This window comes from Polypterus senegalus, chromosome 9 (assembly GCF_016835505.1).
Source record: "Polypterus senegalus isolate Bchr_013 chromosome 9, ASM1683550v1, whole genome shotgun sequence".
Lineage (NCBI taxonomy): Eukaryota > Metazoa > Chordata > Cladistia > Polypteriformes > Polypteridae > Polypterus > Polypterus senegalus.
This window is the reverse complement of record NC_053162.1, coordinates 135,208,404-135,230,443: the sequence shown is the minus strand read 5'-3', so window position 1 is coordinate 135,230,443 and position 22,040 is coordinate 135,208,404. Positions and strand designations below refer to the sequence as shown.

At 39.2% G+C, this 22,040-nt stretch overlaps 1 long non-coding RNA gene across 1 annotated transcript in view; it reads right to left on the bottom strand.

The window, feature by feature from the left end:
- The window catches only part of LOC120535006, a 96,435-nt gene that overhangs the window by 4,652 nt on the left and 69,743 nt on the right, over positions 1-22,040 (bottom strand). The window contains exon 3 of the long non-coding RNA XR_005634839.1: positions 4,153-4,248. This is a non-coding gene — a long non-coding RNA (uncharacterized LOC120535006). The remainder of the gene's footprint in view (positions 1-4,152; positions 4,249-22,040) is intronic.

Below are 22,040 nucleotides of genomic sequence, written 5' to 3'. Positions count from 1 at the left end.
TGAAGACTCTCTTGAATTTCTGTCTAACTGATATTAGTTCTCAGTTTTTTGTAACCTAGGAATTGTAACTCACTTGTAATTTGTTCTGTGCTCTTCACTTATTATAAAACTTGTCCTGTCACTCTTGTTCCCCCAGACTGATGTTAATTTGATTAGGTTGACGTCTTTTGTAAGTTGCTTTGGATAAAAGTGTCTGCTAAGCAAATCAATGTAAATATTCAAAGAGGTATGTGGATACCATGTGGCTTTGCTTGAAAATGTTCAAACAGCAGCATGACACCCTTTGGAATATCTATTAACATAAATGGCTGAACATTCACTTTAAACATCAGTGGTTGATTACTTAAGAAGTGTACCCAGTATACATTCTGTCTCATTTCTTTGCTTCACAGGGACTCACTTGCATGTGCTAATCAACATGTAACAAGTTGCCACCCACCAGTGCCATGATTAGTGAGCACACCTAACTTCCCTTGAAACTCCTGTCTTTCTCACCTGAAGAATCTCAGAACAGTATGTTGCTGCATGCATAATAAATTATATTTTAAATTTATTAAATATATCAAATTAAAGCTGTAATTGTCTGTAAAATTAACAATAAAAAAAAAAAACCTTAATCTAATATACTAATTTATGCATCTATTAGCGCCTGCACAATAAATTTTTATTTTTTCAGTAAACTAAGGCAGCTCACTTTCATAAAATGTAATGTGAAATGAAACGCCAACTTTAATTAGTATCTGACTTGGAAGAAAAGCTAAAGTTTACCTCAGATCTAAAGAAATGAATTTGCCATTCTCAAGCATTGATTTATTCACCGCTTATCCAAAACTAGGTCACGAGGCAACAGTCTTAGCAGCGAGGTCCATACATCCCTTTCCCCAGCCACAATTGCCAACTCATACTATGGGATCCCAAAGGTATACCCTGGCCATCTGGAAGATATAATCCTCCCAGCAAGCTGTGGGTCTTCCTGGGGGTCCTTCCACAGGGAGAAGTCCAGGGGACCCACCTCAGTTGGCTCCTTTCAATGTGGAGAGTCAGCGGCTCTACTCCAGGCCTCTCTCAGATATCTGCTGCTACTCTGTCTCTAAGGAAGAGCCCAGCCACCCTGTGGAAAAAACTCATTTTGGTCTCTTGTACCCATGATCTCATTCTTTCGGACATTACCCAAAGCTCACGACCATAGCTGAGGGTAGGGACATAGCTCGACTGGTAAATCAAGAGCGCCTTCTTCATTACTACGGACTGGTATTGTGTCAAGTAACTGCACTCGCCTCCCCTCATCCGCCTGTCAGTCTCACCGTTCCTTTTCCCATCACTTGTGAACAAGACCCTGAGGAACTTAAACTCCTCCACTTGAGGCAGTAACGCACCTCCTTCTCCCATTCTCAAGCAGCAAATTACTAATTACAGTGATCCCTCGCTATATCACGCTTCGACTTTTGCGGTTACACTCCATCGTGGATTTTAAATATAAGCATATCTAAATATATATCACAGATTTTTCGCTGGTTCGCGGATTTCTGGGGACAATGGGTCTTTTAATTTAGGTTACATGCTTCCTCAGTTTGTTTGCCCAGTTGATTTCATACAAGGGACGCTATTGGCGGATGGCTTAGAAGCTATCCAATCAGAGCATGTATTACATATTAACTAAAACTCCTCAATGCTATACGATATGCTTCCCGCGCGGTGCTTGATTGTTTGCTTTTCTCTCTCTCTCTCTCACCTAATCTGACATTTTCTGCGCCTGACGTAGGGGGTGTGAGCAGAGGGGCTGTTTGAACAGAGGCTGTTTGCGTAGAGGATACGGATGCTCCTGTAAAAAATGCTGCTTTATCACGGTGCTTCGCCATACTTAAAAGCCCAAAAGCACGTATTGATTTTTTGATTGTTTGCTTTTCTCTCGCTCTCTCTCTGACATTCTCTGCTCCTGACACGCATTCCTTTGAAGATAAGATATATTTGCATTCTTTTAATTGTGAGAAAGAACTGTCATCTCTGTCTTGTCATGGAGGACAGTTTAAACTTGTGACTAAAGGGTGTTATTTCATGTCTAGAGGGCTCTAATAATGTTAACAATGTGGGAGAGTTTATAAGGGCTTAAAATATATAAAAATAACCATACAAACATATGGTTTCTACTTCACGGATTTTCATCTATCGCGGGGGTTCTGGAACGCAACCCCCACGATCGTAGAGGGATTACTGTATTTTACTAGGCAAATGAAACATTTACATTTCAATAAAATAGGAATAGTTTTGAATCAAAACCTGGCTACATTCTGAGTGCAACTGTCATGTCTTCTTCATGCTCACAGTGTTTGTTTTACTGGCTGCTCTTGTTTCCACCCCCAATTTCCAGGGTTTCTATCTAAGGCTGCTTTCTTCTCAATAAAGCAGGGATACTCTTCATGGCTTGAGGCAGATACTGAATAGATACTGGATGTCATCCAACAGACATTAGCAGTGAGAATGCCCATTTAAAGCATACTGTACTGTCAAAGTGCGATGCATACAATAGGCAGCACTGTAGAAAGGCATGACCCTCTGAATATGCGCTGCCATTTTCATCATTAAGTGACTAAACACACCACTGTCTTTATGATATCCTCTCCTGTTAACATGAAATAGTCCTCACCATCACTTATACTGTTTCTGAACAGACAATGCTTTAGTAACTGAGTCAATCACCCTCCCTAACAACCACCTAGCAATGGAAGATGCTGTCATTTTTACTACTTTACTGATTTAGTTTCCTGTTTCCCTTAATAAAAGCTTTCCATGCAAGCCCGCTGGCTCTTATGTGCGTAGGTACTTGTTGAAGCTCCAGGAAGCAAAATAAAGAAAACAATAGATGGAATTTTTTACTTTCTTTGGTATTCATAAGCTGGCATTTAAGAGGCGATACTTTCAAGGGTTTTTCATTTTAGAATGACATTCCAGTCTGTTCCTTAGACGCAGGTTTTCAAATGATTCTTCCAGCTACTTTTATTAGAAATGAAGAGCTGTACCCGGCGCTGCTCAGGATTACATTGCAGCATTTATACATGAGCACTAGCGGCTTCCATGCATTATTGTGTCTTTTTTTTCCCTTGTTGTCTCCGTGTGTAAGCACCGTGCTGGGGGTAGCTCTGTCCAATCATCTATTGATAAAAATCACTCCACATCCAATAAATGGCTTCTGTGGTGTTTTAGACAGTCTAAGTCTCACCCTAAGAAAACTAAAAAGAACCCATCTGGGTTCAATATTTGCTCCTCAGTGAATTCGATGACCTTCCTTTTCACCCTGAGTATTGAATCCTTACTTGTTAGATGGCTGTGCTCACTAGAAGGTTTTTGATTGTTAAAAGAAAGGAGAAACTGATAGACTATTTATTTTATTCTGTGGGAGAGCTGCATTCTGTGTTTCTGCTTTTTAACTGAATAATGAAACTGCATGCAGTATGGCTACCTCTAGTGCACATCTGGAGCACCCTGCATTGTATAAGATACAATTTTCAAAAGACTCAATGTTATTATATGATTAGATACAAAAACTTTAGGTTAATAAAATTATCTGATGATATATGAACAGCAAAATGATAGTTTTAGGTAGATGGGGAGAGTGAGAGATACGAGGAGGGAACCCAAAAATTCCTAGAATTAAAAAAAAAAAAAAACTTTATCATAAAATGTTCAGAAATTCCATTTTAGTCACCTTCAAAATGCTCTCCTTGAAATGTAATACACTTGTTCCATTCCTGTTAACATTTCCTGTACTCATCTTTTTTTTACCGTGTCTAAAGCCTCTGGTGTTTTTTCCTACATTTCTTCCACGGTAGCAAATCTTCTCCACTTTAGTCTTGATTGTAATTTTAGAAACAAAAAGATGGCACAGAGAGTGAGAGCGGGTGAATACAAGGGGTGCAAAACAACAACCACATTTATTTTTGATCAAGACTGATAACACGGTGTGTGCCTGTGAGCTGTCATGGTGCAAAATGCAGTTTTGCATACGCAAGGCTCTTGACATTTTTATTTCCTGATGCTTTCCCAGAGATCAGCACTTCATTGTAATTTTACTGATTGACATTCTATTCATGGGTAATAAATTCGTTATGTACAAATTCATCAATGTCAAAATATTCAGTCAAAAAAACAACTCACCCACGTGATTGTAGAATAAACGGCAGAAAACCGCATTCGGTCAGCCCAGCAGAATGTCACTTTTACCCAGCACCAGGAATTTTTGGGTCATCCCTCCTACAGAGATAGATAGATAGATAGATTTTTATATATGTCTCCAGTGTAGTGAGAAGTCAAACAAAATGACCTTTCATTTTTATTTTATTGAAATGTTTGAATTTTCACAGAATTTCAATAAGTAAAATCACATTCTTCATAATATCTCTTTTAACATAACATAAGGGAGCCCTTAACTGTACAGTAAATCACTTCATCTACATGGGATCATTTCACATAAATACTAAACAGAAGTCCATCTTAATTTTTATTTTTACTCTGCATTATCGGAATTAGGACGGCACGGTGGTGCAACGGGTAGCGCTACTTCCTTGCAGTTAGGAGACCCAGGTTCGCTTCCCAGGTCCTCCCTGCGTGGAGTTTGCATGTTCCCCCTGTGTCTGTGTGGGCTTCCTCCGGGTACTCTGGTTTCCTCCCACAGTCCAAAGACATGCAGGTTAGGTGCACTGGCGATCCTAAATTGTCCTTAGTGTGTGTTTGGTGTGTGTGTGTGTGCCCTGCAGTGGGTTGGCACTCTGCCTATTGTTTGTTTCCTGCCTTGTGCCCTGTGTTAGCTGGAACTGGCTCCAGCAGACCCCTGTAACCCTGTAGTTAGGATATAATGGATGGATGGATTATTGGAATTAATAAAGGTTTATCTAATCTAATTTAATTATATGGTCAACCTCAGGTTTAATGTATCTGTCTCCAGCCCCGTGTTCTAGGTCCAAGTCAAAGGAAGAAGGAGTCTATCCCTGCCCTAAAACCAGTATGATTTATGGAGCACATACATCAGACAGAGTGTTCTGCCAGAATGACAGAGACAGGAAATCGTTTAATTAAGGACCAGAAGAATGAACCAGGAAACAGGCAAGAATTCGTAACCAGAAAATGAAACACTCCGCCACCAAACCAAAAATCACAATCCTAAATTGTAGTCAAAATGTGTTTACAGGGTGGACTATTAAAAGAATAATTGACTAAAGTTTGTTTCTTCCATCTGTAAACTTCGCTGAGGAGAAGTGTTCACCGTGAATTCTATACCATCTAGTTGATGACTTAATTCCCAGGTCATTTTCTTAGCAATGCAGAGGCAACCACTCGCAAAATGAATGAGAGACAAGATGGAACAATAATTTAACTATAAAAAACAAATTAGATAAAAACATTGAATTCTACATAATACATACATCATTATGAGCATAGTAATCTCCCAAATTTGCTACTGGAAAACCAAAAAGGAGTTCAATTGAAGTCCTGTCATAACACAGGCAGACTTGTATAAACAGGCGTAGCGGGCCCATTTAGAGTTAAGCCAGGAACCAACCCAGCATTGGGAAGCGGGTGTACCACCTTTGTCATTCAAGTACAGCAAAATTACATGATAATTTAAACCTAAATGTTTATTATCAAAACATTTCATTCCATCTTTAATGATCATAGATTAGCATGTGGGCAGCACGGTGGCGCAGCGGTAGCGCTGCTGCCTCACAGTTAGGAGACCTGGGTTCACTTCCCGAGTCCACCCTTCGTGGAGTTTGCATGTTCTTCCCGTGTCTGCGTGGGTTTCCTCCCACAATCCAAAGACATGCAGGTTAGGTCCCTAGTGTGTGCTTGGTGTGTGGGTGTGTACCCTGTGGTGGGCCCAGGGTTTGTTTCCTGCCTTGCACCCTGTGTTGGCTGGGATTGGCTCCAGCAGACCCCCCATGACCCTGTAGTTAGGATATAGCGGTTTGGATAATGGATGGATGGATGGAAATTGCCATGTTATGTTGCCCTGGGTGCAGTGTGGTGTCAGATCTGTTTGGTGATTCTGGCCTCAAATCACTCCAAAACTGGGCTCTTGCTTTGACATTCCTCCTTCCACTTTTTTTTGCTACCTTCAGCTCGGATGAACCCTAACATTATATGCATCATGTTTACACCCCTTATCCTACCTTATCTCCCTTTTCTCCTTTCAGGAAAAATAAATGTCTTGATTCTTTACTTGCCTTTGTGTAAGGAATCTCATAAATCCCCGTTAGTCATCTCTCTTCTCTGCTGGAATGCCATTTTCAACAATATGAAATTTCCATCAAGTAATTCCAACCATCAGTTCACTCAATGTATGCATATCTTATATCGTGTGACCAAAACCCAGACTCCCTCGCCCCTCACTATATTAGCTCCCTTCACTCACATTTGTCCCATGAAGTACTGGGAAAACTTAAGCGCATGAATTGGTTTTGTCCTCATGTTTTAATTTTCTACTCTTTTTATACATCTTCTTTCATGCTACCAGTTCCTATTCCTCTCTTTCCGTATATTCTGGTACTTCTGGACCTTCCAAGCCCCCACTCTCTGTGTCCACCTCATCTCACTTTTCTACCTTTTAAATCAGATTCTTCTGCCATTGTCTGCATTGTGAGTTAATGGAGTATCCAGTGGCTGCATTTGCAAGTGGGATTCTGAAGCTTCCAAAGTTAACTCATTTATGAGCAGAGACTCTCTTGGTCAGGTGTCGTCAGTTGGTGCTGCTGTGCCTCATGGCGGTGCAAGGTAAGGGGCGCAGGTGGGAGAGGGGAGTAAAGGGGACACTGTCTTGGTTTATATCATACAGTATATTGATTACTTCTTGTTCTGGTATATTTGATTTAATTTTGATTTTATTAATAAAACTTTGATCAGAAAACACTAAATCAAAATTCAGAAAAGAATTAATATTTAAACAGTTTATTTCTATATAAATAGGCTTTGACTTCACTATGGAAACTTTATTCACATTTCATTTTCATTTTATACATCCTTACAGCCTCCCATTTAAATTTTGCTGGTAATTTCTACGCTCTTTATTTTGACATATTGTCCCCTGAGCTGGGCTGTCAGGCACACATCAGAATTCTGACTGACACATCAGCAGGAAGGAAATGGAAGTGGAAGTGTGTTCTGGGATTTTTAATCCAAATAATATTATTTATTTTTAACTGTCAACTATTTTCTTTACATCCTGAATATGCAGTGACTGATGCTGAGATAGCAGCGATTCTAGCTGGTTGCCAGGAAAGCAGCTGGTTCCTTGCTTGGGCTGGTAAATAAAAGGATAAATTGGGAAAGACACATTTCCATCTCATGTGCACGTAAATCATGGTTTGCACACAACGCGGTCGGGCTGTTCCATTGGAGATGTTTCTTTTGTGTCTATTAAGTTAAATAATCAGTAATATTTGAAATATCTAGTAATTGCTTATTTGCTCTAGTCATTGTCTATGTGCTTGCCTATTCTCCCAGTGTCTTGCCTGGGATTTACTCCCCACATGTCAAGGACAAATATGTTAGATTAATTAGCTAATATAAATTTGCCTCTTGCAAATGTTGGTGTGCTCATGTGTGGGCTCTAAGATGAGCTGGTGCCCATTGAGAAATGATTCCTGCCTTGAGCCCTGAGCAGTCAGACACTCTCCAGTCTCCAGAAGCCCTAAACTGAAAAAGCAGGTTTGACAACATATGTACTGTATATGATACAAAGTTTTTACTATTTAGAAATTCTGTAAAATAGCAGTAAATTCAATCTTTTTATGCCACTTGTTTCTGCACAGGATGAGGTGACAATACAATAGTAAAGAAAACACTTTCGAGCAGGGGCTCTGCTATATGATTTTAACAGTGTTATAATTAACCTGGCAAAATCAAGCAAGACCTTCCTAACACATACAATCCACCTATATACAATTATTAAAAATAAGTATATTAATAGTCAATTAAAAAAATCTAACAATAGTTAAGGAATTAAGCGAAAGAAGAAATGATGAATAATTAATTAATACAAACAAAACTTTAGTATTCTCAAAGAAGAATGAACTACTAAGCAAAAAGATAGATTACTTAAATCCTAAATTAAGAAGTCAATATTGTTGTGTATTTATGTATATTTCTGTGTTTTTTCATTGATTTTATTAATTTGTAATAATTTTTCTTATTTTTATACTGTTTCTGTTGATTGTAATTATTGCTTAATGATGTAGTTTCTTTAAGTTTGCATGTGTTCTTTGTCCTTTGTGGGTGGTTCCCCAGGAGGTGGGATCACCCTGATGACATTCCTGATGGGTTCTCCTTCTGGCTTTATATTCAAACCAGAGGCAGGGTTAAGCATTTTGTTCTGTGAGATTGTGAATATTGTGATTTGTTTGTGGATTTTATGGTTTATGATTCTCTTACTTTGTCTAACAATTCTGTTTCAGGATTACATATTGAGACTTTACTTAGGATTGTCTTTGTAGCAACTTCTTTTTGCCTCTTTTGCTCCACGGAGCCTTATATTATATATATATATATATATATATATATATATATATATATATATATATATATATATATATATATGAAGTTGGATATCTATACAAGTAACGACAGGGCAATGTCTTAGGAACAAAAGGATGCCAAGTCTTTTAATGGAAATAAAAGTTTTCTGCCTACAGAGGGCTCAATTGTGTAGACACCCTAAAATCAGAGTGAAATGAAGATGTGGCAGGCTAGTCCATTTTTCAAAAACTTAATTTCTGCTACTCAAAATGCTTTTCAGTATCTTGTGTGGCCCCCACAAGCTTGTATGCATGCTTGACAACGTCGGGCATGCTCCTAATGAGACGACGGATGGTGTCTTGTGGCATTTCCTCCCAGATCTGTATGAGGGCATCCCTGAGCTGTTGTACAGTCTGAGGAGCAACCTGGCGGCGCCTAATGGACCGAAACATAATGTCCCACAGATGTTCTATTGGGTTTAAGTCAGGGGATCGTGAAGGCCATTCAATTGTTTCAATTCCTTCATCCTCCAGGTACTGCCTGCATACTCTTGCCACATGAGGCCGGGCATTGTTGTGCTTTAGGAGGAAACCAGGACCTACTGCACCAGCGTAGGGTCTGACAATGGGTCCAAGGATTTCATCCTGATACCTAATGGCAGTCAAGGTGTCTTTGTCTAGCTTGTAGAAGTCTGTGAGTCGCTCCATTGATATGCCTCCAAGATCATCACTGACCCACCACCAAACCAGTCATGTTAAACGATGTTACAGGCAGCATAATATTCTCCACGGCTTCTCCTGACCCTTTCACGTCTTTCACATATACTCAGGGTGAACCTGCTATCATCTGTGAAAAGCACAGGACGCCAGTGGTGGACCTGCCAATTCTGGTATTCTATGGCAAATGCCATTTGAGCTCCCCGGTGCTGTGCAGTGAGCACAGGGCGCAGTAGACATTTGGTACCTCAGGCAACCCTCATGAAGTCTGTTTCTGATTGTTTGGTCAGAGACATTCACACCAGTGGCCTGCTAGAGGTCATTTTGTAGGGCTCTGGCAGTGCTCATCCTGTTCCTCCTTGCCCAAAGGAGCAGATACTGGTCCTGCTGATGGGTTATGGACCTTCTATGGCCCTCTCCAGCTCTCCTAGAGTAACTGCTTGTCTCCTAGAATCTCCTCCATGCCCTTGAGACTGTGCAGGGAGACACAGCAAACCTTCTGGCAATGACACGTATTGATGTGCCATCCTGGAGAAGTTGGACTACCTGTGCAACCTCTGTAGGGTCCAGGTATCGCCTCGTGCTACCAGCAGTGACACTGACTGTAGCCAAATGCAAAACTAGTGAAGAAACAGTCAGAAAAGATCACTTCAAAGCCCTTTCCAAGCTGAGGTTTACGGTGACCCTCCTACTTGTGGGAATTTTTGATATATTTTTAGGATTGTTTTGAAGGTTTCAGTGTCCTTAAGCCATATTGAGCCTTATATGGCCTTTCCAGGCAGGCCGGTAAAGCCTTTTAGAGGTCTTACATTCCTGATTCATTATGTTTTGCATTGTTACAAATCATATAACAGAGTGTCAAGTAGGGCAGACTCCAACAATAAAAATGGGGAAATGTGTTGTTAAGGCCACACAGACAGTGAAGGGCCCTTCTTTAATTAATAGAGTGTCCCATACCTCAGGAACGCCATACAAAAATAAGGGTGGTCGGTCCATTGAAAAGGACACGTCCAGTAAATTACAGGCAGCCAATCAGGGTTGCCAATTTGTACCACGTAGGGTCATGTCTCCGCCCCGATATGGTATGTCAGGGTACACAAGTACCAGTAAACGGGAAAATGCCACGGAAACGGCAGGTCTTCCTCAATTCCCAGTCTGTTTCAAAAGGTATCAAAACAGATGTTTTGCCTGTGGAAAGAGGGGACTCCGATGGAGACATTGTATGCACCAGTGGAACTTGCAAGGGGGTGGACAAGGACTTCAACTACTCCCCCGCATATTTTTTTTTTTTTTATTGCAGAGGTGCGGACAGGGATGTTGACAATATGGATTTTGTGGACACGCCTCTGTGCTGCACTAACTCCCTCGTGGGACCGCCTGCTGCAACTGATAGGTCTCCGCTGAGGGGGAAGATATGTAGATGCCACACTGGATGAATGGACATCCCGGCCAGGAAAGGAAGCAGACCCAGAAGGAAGAAATGGACTGACAGCCCCTACAGAAGCAGAGAGATCGCTAGGGAACCGTTATTCCCCCAGCACACTAGATGGCAGCAATCACGGATATCCTTACCCAGTGGGAAGCCAGCAGGGCATGCCTGGAAATGTAGTCTGGCAGGGCAGCCCTGCTGGGGTCACAGGGTGCCGCATGAGGGCAACCAGGGAAACAAGCTCCCTACTCAAATAATGGACTTCTGTGTGACCCAGAAGTTCATCCATCAGGCAATCGCCCTGGCACTGTAAGTACTGCCGTGTATATAATTAAAGTGACTGCACTCCCTTAATCAGGCAAGTCGGAGCTGGGAAGTAGAGATGCAACACTCGACTGGAGGAGGGCAGTGTGGTGGTGAGAGAAAATATTTTGAAGAGAGAAAGACTAGTGTGATTATTTGTAATACTTTTGGAGGTATTTTGAATAAAACCTTCATTTACTTTTGATAAAGGACTGTGTTTTTGTGATTGTGTTAGGGTTTGGGGCTCACTAACACCCTGGGTTTATTACAATATATATATAGTATATATATATATATATATATATATATATACACAGAAGCTGTATGAATTGTAAAAAAATGACCAAAGATAAACAAAAATTAATAATTCCAAAACTTAAATGTTGCCATTGTAAAACACCATCACAGGAATATCTCAAAAGAGAATGCTGTATTTCTAAATAACAGTTCTGAGAAAATACTTAAACAATACTTCTTGTTGAATCCAAACCAGAAAGCGGCCAAAAACACAGTAGAAAGTTTACTAATGCCACAGGCAGGTGAGTGGCTTACATGGTCCTTTCAGGTAACTGCAGATCTATTGAGAGCAGAATGTGGGATTCCTTATCCAAAATGAGGACTCACCCTTTCTGACACAGACAACATTAATAATAAGTCTGTAATAATTGGGGAGCTACCTAAGAAGAAGTCAGGGAACAGGCTATGATCAGAACACCAGAAGAATGTCAGAAAATTGTTCATCAACATTTGGAAATTCATTTGTCAAAACTGAAGTGCAATAAAATAATGCAGGAAGTTCAGAACCAAAACAACAGCAATGTTATATTCGCTGCCACCTTTTAAAGGGCTTGGTGGTTAGAATAAAATTTACAAATCATGTGACGAGCAAAGATGTTGCTCCTATAACCATTATGGTGGTGCTGAAGTATTTGCAGTACAAAATGGCAGTACCAAAGCAAGAACTCCTTAATTGTGCTGAAGCCACTGTTATAACATTACAAATAATGTAAAAGAGATAAGGTTAAGCAGAACCAAGATTCCATAGAATACTAGCGCTAGTTTAAATGCAGTAAACCATTGGATGCTAAACAGGCTGTACTGCATCTCTTTATTTAAACACTTCTTTATTTAAAACTGCAAAAGTACCTAAAGAAATGCATACCTATAATTAATGGCTTATTTAACAGGCATGATGGCCACATTTCACATCTCACTAGGGAGATGGACAATGTTCAGAAAATCAGCCAACAACAAACTATACAGGTTCTCAGCTCCTTCCCACTTAATCCTAATAAGTACTGTTCAAGGGGATGCTGCTAAATAAGAGTGAGAAAGAATCATTATCGGCAGTTCTAGTAACAAAAATCACATGAAAATAACACACAGTCGAACTGCAATGGGCTAATGCCCTGTCCAGTCCAGGGGATTGTTCCTGCCTTGTATTCTATGCTTGCTGGGATAGGTTCCAGCCCTCTATTACGCCGCTCAGGATTAAGCTGGCTCAGAAAATGGTATGGTATGGTTTGGTAGGTTTATATATATATACTCTGTTAATAAATATACAATCCACTAACAATAAATGCTCACTCCAATTATCCCCAGTGACCTGTACAGGGTATTCTAAGAGCCCCAAACTATCAATACACAGTCCCAGGTTAAAAGGTAATGTTATTAGTCAAAATACTTTCTTACAGCCTTTTCCTCCTTACAATTACTTTTTTGTTTTTCTTTTTTACTTCCACTTGTTCCAGGTGAGCTTTGCCTGTCTCCACTCCCAACTCATATGGGGAAGGTGGAACATTGTACTTTTAACCTGAACTAGCACAGTACTTCCAGCACTGTAACCAGGAAGCAATATCTGGTCAGACAGAACTTCACCGTGACATTCCAGCCTGTCCTCAGCAGCTCCCTCTAGTGGCACTAATGGACGTCAATGCATGGCTGGCCAAACAAGAGCCATTGGTAAGATGTTGCCATAAAGTGTGTTGGGGGAACACATGCTGCCAACATGCCTTTCTGCTATACATTTATTTTAAGTTTTGTTTAAACTGAAAGAAATCATTCATGTGTATGATCAATGTGGAGATGGGGAAACATTTGCCTTCACAACAGGAGGGTTAGTAGGGCAGAGGGAGAACCAGAATATGATTTGACTAAAAACACAGAGAACATTAGACAGTAAAATGACAAAAAAATACAGAGGAGGAAGGAGTTGACCGTCCGGAGAAGGGCAGAGTTTTTAATTGCTCATATTTTTCTGTCATTTTGAAGTGGTTACATTGGGCTGTTGAATTTATTACATTTTCATAGTTTTCAAACAATCTGTTCTTGTTATGTTTCAGCCATTGTCTGACTCTTGGCTCAAGTATGTTTTCTTTTGTTTTAAAGTTTTTGTTATTATTCAAATATTGTTTGTCATTGTATGTTAACTCTGTTTTGGAACTGTTTTAGTCTTTTTTGAATACAATACACATATGATTGTTGTTAATATTGTATTGTTTGTTTATTTTGTGTTTATATGTTGCATATACAGTGTACTGTATGTTACATTGTTATATTCGTGTTCTGTGAATGGAACCCCAAGAGATGAGTCCACCATGACATCGTTCTGAAGGACCAGCCTCAGCCTGGTTATTCTGGTTGACAGTTAAGGTCCTTCAGATTGTTGTGGAGTGCAGATCATTTTGTAAGTGTTTTGGATTTTTCAGGTTACATTTGCTTTGTTTTCAATATTTGCAATTATATTACCAACTGGTTTTGATTACTTTGTGTTGCCTGTTTGAGCAAACACTTTATTATTATCTTCTTCCTTTTTCATGCCTTGTCTATTTTCTTATTTAATAAATTACTGAAATAAATGGACTTTGTTTAACTTTTGTCAATAATTCCAGAGAGCTATGGTTACCCTTTCCACTGAACAACATTTTTGGGCATTTTAAAATTGCTTAACTGTAAAAGCCTGTGCCCCATTCTGGGCCTGTGCAGGTTGGAAAGCTTGCCATTAATGTTTGGGGCCTGGTTACCTGGTGTGAGGCCAACTTCTGAAATTCAAACGTGTAAAGCCCTGGGGTCTGATTTATAAAACTTGTGTATGCACAAAAAGACACAAATGTGCATATGCAACTTTTCATTCAAAGGATTTATAAAAAAAAAAAAAATCTTGATGGGAGAACTTGTATATATTTATGGCAACTCTGACCCATCCTTACACAACATTTGTAGAATCTGTGAAATGACACCCTTGATAAAGTAGGGAAATGCAGCCAAACCAGCATGTGATGATTCACATGCACAATTACTCATATTGCCGCTTGTACATTGTGTGTTGGTGTGATAAACATATTAAAACAGGAATATGATGTACAAACAGTTTTAGTTTACCTTTAATGCCATTTATTTGCAGTGAAGAATGTTTTTGGTTTTCATTTAGTTTTATCAGCCATTTCCCAGGGAACTGGCTGGCAGGTTTGGAATATTTCAGCCATACTTCAGCTACATTATGACTGCTGTTCTCGAAACCATACACTGACTGACAGGTGCTACATTCAGTTTCTATATGGTGAGGGTGCACATAAAAACGTTTTTACCAAAATTAAAAGGCAATTTGCAGCACTGTCCAGTTTTCTTAGTATAATTGGTGTAGTTGATTATACTCATATTGTAATAAGGGCACCTAGCGAGAACGAAGCTCCTTTAATTAACCTTAAGCACTGACAATCCATTAACTCAGAAGTCATTTGTGATGAGACTGACAGATATTGGGGCTTTGTGGCCTGGGTCAACCCATGATTCTTTAATTTTGAGACGAAGTAGCTTTGACAGATGTGATGGTGCTGTACGTGGTGCCTGACATGCTGAGATGGAAGAACCCTCGGTTTTTCATATGGCCTGTACTATTCATTGTAACATCAATTATGTTACAGTATGTGCTAGGTAATGGTGTCTACCTACTTAGACGCTGACAGCTTGTACCTTTTTAGTCACAAGTTCTAATCCCAACTGAATATTTAGGAAAACCCTAGAATGATGGCTGAAACACATTTCTAGCTTTGTGAACCAGACACTGACTGAATGAACTGATGGAATTTCACCCCGAAGCATCCTACCAAATGGATGTTCAATTCATGGCAGTTGCCTACAAGTTATTTATGTAGAAACCAGCAGTCTGCTCTAGGCTTCATATTAGTGTTCAGTGTAACTTGCATGTTTTTCAGCTAAGAGAATGAGTAGGAAAATTTGAAACAAAAAATCAAACACATACACAATGTGTCCTCAGTTACTGCAGTGTGTCTCAGCCCTGAGCTTTACAGCCACGGGATCTGGATGCTTTTAATTCAGTTGGGTTCTATAAAATAAGGAGATGTCTGACTATCCAGATTGTGGGAGACAGTCACTTTGATGAGAGGGAGAGAGGTTTGAGACACTTTACAAATCATCCATGAAGTATAGATGATCTTGTGTTAGAATGATGTTTTATTTCATTTTACCTTAAATTTATAAATCCTACCATTTACTTAAAGGGATGAATGTGCTTTTTCATTACTGTCGAACAGTTATATGCATTTATGTTAATGCTTTGTATTTGTAAATTTATATAAGTGCTTTCAGCTTATTTTGAAATGTACATACAGAAATTTTTTACAATGTACAATTTTAATGAAATTAATTGTGAGTTTTTGTTATTGATCACCAACAAATAGATGCAAACACAAAAAGATGCACAAAGTAGAAGTAAATGGAAATTTATATTTAAACAATCCTGGGGCCGCATGTATAACGCCGTGTGTAGAATTCACACTATACCATGGCGTAAGCACAAAAGCCGAAATGTGCTTAGGCACAGAAAAATCCAGATGCAGGAATCTGTGCGTACTCCAACTTCCACGTTCTTTCGCTACATAAATCCCAATTAGCGTGAAAAGTAACGCTCGTGCACGCACTTTATGTAACGCCCCAACTCCTCCCAGAATTACGCCTCTTTGAACAAGCAAATTAATATAAATTGCCCTTAAGCTCAGCCTTCTGTGAAAAGACAATGGGAAAAGCACGGGAGAAAATATAAGAATTTCAGCGAATACCAAGTGGAGGCAAAGGAAAAGCATACTATTTGTTGATTTAAACCGTGGTATAATCAACAAAAGGAAGTTGATCGAGTGACATAGCATGTTGGAGAAACTTGAAAGCTCAGATATCAAAGTCACCGTGAAAAGGCGAGTGGTAGCCCACTGTCTGAGTGTCATATGAAAGCTTATTAGGGTACAGACAAAAAAAATAGGCACACAGTGGGAAAAAAGCACGAAATGTCAACTTCAATTTCGAAATTTCCACTTTAATCACGTAGTTCATTTTGTCATTAAAGTAGAAAATCATCTTAAAATCGTTTAATTAACCAGTTTCTCAAATCACATCGTAATTAAAGTAGCATGTTAAATACTTTGTTTTGTATGTGATCTTCTATGTGCTCTGTGTGTGAATCACTACGTGCTTTTTAAACCGGGTCTCTTCCTCCGATTGGACACAGAATTCATTACATTTGTGATATTACAGCTCTCTGAATAACTAAAATACTGAGATGTATACGTGATATCATTTTCATGATGATAGGAGTTAAAGCACGTTATTAAACATGGGTTCCACGGCGCAGTGATTGTGTGCGACCTTCGATGAAATTATTTATTGCAGCAGTACTCATGGGTGGCTCTAGGCAGAGAAAGAATCGGTGGCTCCTTCGCCCGCCAATGTCAGTAAGGTAGCTTATGCACGGTGGATGGCAACGTCCGTTGCGGACACTGTATAGCCGCCTCGTGCTCATGACACAAGCGTTTTAACTTTTGTCGAAATTTGCTGCTGCGTTTTTAGCTGTGTCGTTATTTTCTCTTTCTGTTTTATTTTCAATATATATTGGCGTGGCCGCCCCTGCAGTCCTTGCTTTTCTTTCTCCAAGTAACCGATCGCCACACAATCAGCTCTGTAATAGATGTTAAGCCATCTGTAAGCTTAGAGCGCCGATTCTTCAAAACGTTTAAGGAACATTGAACTATCTTCGTAGTACATGCTTAATTATTCTATCCTTCACGCCAGTCCCAGTGAAGAATATAGATTATTTAAATGAAGTTAAAGTTTTATCTGTATAATATAATAAACATATTTTTCTGCATTTCATCTTAAATATGATATCGTCATCATATGTAAATACGCGCTTTATAAAGTGGTGCAGGTTGTGTAATATTATAACTGTAGTGCAAGTTTATAGTGAGGTAATTCTACTTATAAGTACAAACAGTTCTACAAGGAGCAACTGATTGAGTGTGTTTATAGTTCTTGGGATGAAACTGTTTCTGAACTGTGAGGTCCGTACAGGAAAGGCTTTGAAACGTTTTGCCGTGGCTGAGACAGCGTGTGCTTGAGTCTGTATCCCAATAATTCTCTTTCCGATCTGCTGTTTCTGTGATTCCCCACTCAGATACAGTTATATAAATACTCCGAATTCTGCAGTGAGAGTAATATGGAAAAAGATGATCTGCTGTGGCAACCGTAACGGGAGCAGCTGAAAGAAGAAGAAGAAGAAGGTGCAGTGAAAGTAACAACGCTAAAGCAGTTATGGTATTTGGAATACTATGGCTATTCCCTGGACCATTATATTGTTACAAGTTAATTACAATCAGATGCATTACACTAATAAACAATAAGCAGTTAGTTTCAGTGTATTTATAAAGCCGCATCAGGAAAATAAGGAGTAACCACACAGGAACAGTAGCATTGCTTTGACGCTGGGTGCCGCCAATCTGCAATACCGAGCAGAGAACTTGCCTACAACAAGCTATGAGGTACCGTGGAAAAGTGCGTGGCTTTACGCCAAGTGTAGGTTTTATACATCGCGATTTGAACGTGGAAAAGTTCTTACGCAACATTTCCGTGTGTACGCACCGTTTATACATGAGGCCCCTGGTCATTTTGCCAGTCATGTCTTGATTTTGAACAGGTGCTCATTTGATGCAGTGTATTCCAAATACATTTTTTGTTATTTTATTTTTAATTTCAATAAAAAACTTCAATAACCCCCTTGCTTATTGCTATTTCAAACTAGTGACCAGTATAGCCATTTATATGTTTGTACATTTTTGGTAGAATAATCAATACAAATTAATAAATACAAAAAATAATTCTACTAGACTTTTACCAAAAAAATTGATATAAAGGACTCCATTTGTACAATCTGAAATTTCATAAGACAGATATGCTTATCTCGCTTGCTTTTATAAGGCCAGTAGAGGGCAGAAGAAACTCCATTTTGTTAAATTGTTTTATATTGTGTATTGATTTTTTAAGACGATTTCTTCTCTATTTATCAAATGGGTGTTTTGTTGTTAAATCACATGTTTTAAGCTTTACACTTTGCTATATTTATAAAATGCACGTATTGACAGTCATTCTCATTCTGGTGGGACCATACCAGAGTCTCCCTTTATATGTACTTACCTAAATAATAATATTTGTCTCTCTTTTGCTAATGACAGATGAGACATTTAAGTGAACGCACAGTTTGCATCATAAAATTCATTTAAACAACAGGATGCTAGTGCCTGGTCTGTCTTGATTGGTATCAGATTGCCATTATTCCTTCTGATATCATCACAATCTAGCAGAACACATCAATATAGATTTCTCTCTGTTATATAAAAAAAATCTTGGGATTAGATGTGACTTTTTCAGAGAGATACTTTCATTTCCTGCGAGACAAATAAAAGACAAAGAGTAGATGACAAAGTAGAACGTAGTAAAGAGGTTCAAAAACACTGGCGCAAAACACATGCAGAGCAGGTTAGAGATAATGAAAGAACTAAAATACTAAAGTCTCACAAAAAAAATGATAGTAAAGATCGCATTAGCACAAACAAATTAAAATTATTACTTGTTGAAATAACGGAATAGCGAAAAGAGATTGAATATATTGTTCAGATATAAACTAAGTTTAAGGAGACTTGTAGATCACCTTATTCGTGTTGCCATCAGGGAAAAGTAGTGTTTCTTCCCAACAAAGAGGCGTATCCGCAAGAATTAAAAGTTTGTTGTTTGCTGAAAGTGAAATCCATATAAGCGAGCGAAGTGAGGAGGGGGCGATCCCCCTAGTAAACATTAAATAAAATGATGAGCCTTACAAACTCTTGCTGCCCAGGAAAGTGTATTGGCTATGACCTGTCTAAACCGAGAAAGCAACACCTGAAGTTTAGAATTGGACAGCTCTGGAGTGAAAAAGGACAAGCCTCATTAACACAGAAGGCATACGCAGACTCACACACTGCACTTGTCAAACTGCACACTGCACGTCCAGTAACAGCACTATTTACCATGCATCCAAGTGTTTGTTGGACAGCACAAGGCTTAGAAATGAATGCAAAACCTATTTTTAAAATATGTTTTTTTTGGAATAGGACTCTATGGTCCTTTCTGATAGGCGGATTATACTGCTGGTTTCTTTTCCACGAAGTGGAAAGTGGTAACATAAGGTTTTACTTGGTGACTTTTTCAAATTGCACCATCATCGAGCAGTTCTTCTGAGTGGTGGGTGAAGACAAGATACAGGTCAGTTTCTATCAATGTAATGTCCTTTGCTTGATGCATTCCTGATACTGATATGCATTCTTTCATTCATTTTTTTTAATTACCATGACTGCAAATGGTATTGAACTCTTTGTACCTCTTTGTTGGCTTGTGCTGCATAGCCTTGACTGGGAACAGCTTGAGCCAGAAGTGCAAACACAGAGAATAAGGCATTGTACCTTTCAAGTCCTATTATTAAAACGACAAAGTTGCGACAAGACCTAAGGGTAAACCTGGAACAATGCAAGGCCAAAAAGGAACAAAAACAGTAGCACCTGGTGAGAAGCTAATTCACTGCAAAAAGAAAGTTATATAAAATTAAATGATGGAACACTGGGAAAAATACTGCCTAAAATGACAAAATTTAGAGTTGTTATACAAATTTTAATAATACATTAAATTACTTAGGGAAATGTATTACTTATTTTGTACAACATCCAATGGCCTTTCATGCAGAATCATTACTGCTTATTATTCATATTTAAATTTTCCAGGTACTAATCATTTTCTTTATCTGGTATCCTGTGGTGGAGCGATGCACTACCTCCACCTCCCTTGAAAGTACTTATCTTTTATTTAATAAAAATGAAGGAGCTCCTGCTGTAAACAGACCTGTAGAACTGAATCTTCCAGCAGACTTCATCATATGTAGATACTACAGTGTATGACTGCTGAATGCTCCGCTGGTCCAGACAGTCATATGGCATACAAGCTATTTGACCGTATTATATATCTATCACTAAAACACTTACTTTTGCCATTATTACCGTTAGAGACTCAAAAACTATTAAACCAATGTATAATTTAGTTTATCTTTTCTAACTTTTCTATTTTTACTCTTAATTTACTTTTGTAATTGTAACTTCAGCTTCACTCTTTGTATTACATGTGCCATAGGAATAAATGTTGCTGTTGTTATATAATGTAATTAGCTGTGCTACCCATCTATGACAGGTTAAATTCTAAATAATCAATGTAGATCTTAATGTTTGCAGTGCACCATGCAATTGATATGTCTCCTTTACAATGAATTTGGTACGGGACTCGTAAAAGCAGTGTTAATATTTGTGATGCGCATTTGCGCAAATGCAATGCATTTTACTACTAATAATGTTTATGATGCAGCATCTTTTGGAATAACAGAAAACAATTGAATCCACCTTAATAAAAGGGTAAGTGTCTGTGTGTCTATCCAGTTGCTATGTCTCTATGTAAGGCAATATGTAGCCGTCAGAGCCCGTTTGACTTATCATTTTTGATTGAAAATCGCACTTCTTTGTGCAGTAATTAAAAGAGGATTTACAAATACAGTACACACTAACAGACCCAATTGTTAGGACAATCTGACTCTGAGTATGGTCCTTATGCTCATGATCACAGACCTTCTCCTGGCTGGACTCCAGTGGGTGAGATAATAATTTTACCTGTGTAATGAAGATTGGTGAGCCATAGCCACAGAAGAGGTGGGATCCTTCATTGAGCACACACATGCAGGGTCAATTAAATGTTCCTAATCAAAACCATTCTACAAAATTCTAACGACATACTGCCTGAAGTCTTTTTCTTTTGGTGAGGTGTTCCGGGCACGTCTAACCCGGAGGAGGCCCCGGGGAAGACCCAGGACACGATGGAGGGACTAACCTAGGAATACCTCAGGATTCCCCCAGAAGAGCTAGAAGAAGTGGCCGGGGAGAGGGTAGTCTGGATATCTCTGCTCAAGCTGCTGCCCCAAGCGACCCGATCTCGGATAAGCCAAAGAGGATGGATGGATGAATCATTCCCTGCAGTATTCTATTCAATTCTATTCTGTTATACATAGTTATGAAACAAAACGGCAACCACTTGAAGACATTATCCAGTTTCTATCGAATCAGGTATTATCAAAAATGTAGTTATAAATAATTCTTGTAGGGCAGCACAGTGGCGCAGTGGGTAGCACTGCTGCCTTGCAGTTAATAGACCCGGGTTCGTTTCTCCCCGTGTCTGCGTGGGTTTCCTCTGGGTTCTCAGGTTTCCTCCCACAGTCCAAAGACATGCAGGTTAGGTGCATTGGTGATCCTAAATTGTCTCTAGCATGTGCTTGGTGTGTGTGTGCACCCTGCGGTGGGCTGGTGCCCTGCCCGGGGTTTGTTTCTTGCCTTGTGCCCTATGTTGGCTGGGATTTGCTCCAGCAGACCCCCCATGACCCTGTAGTTAGGATATAGCAGGTTGGATAATGGATGGATGGATAATTCTTGTAGTTTATTATTTTTTAAGCATTGTTGTACATTCATATTTTTATGGTCGCTTTCTCACCTGCTATTTATGATTTTTGTCATGGGTGCTGACTTTTTGCATTTGATCCTCATTGCTGCATTCAGTTTTGCTAACATCAGAGTTGCAAGACATGACTTCATCATCTAATCAGTGTGGCGTATCCAAGTTTATGGATAAAAACTGGTTAGTGTTTACTCAAATAGGCAATGGAACTTTAGATAGTAAGGACT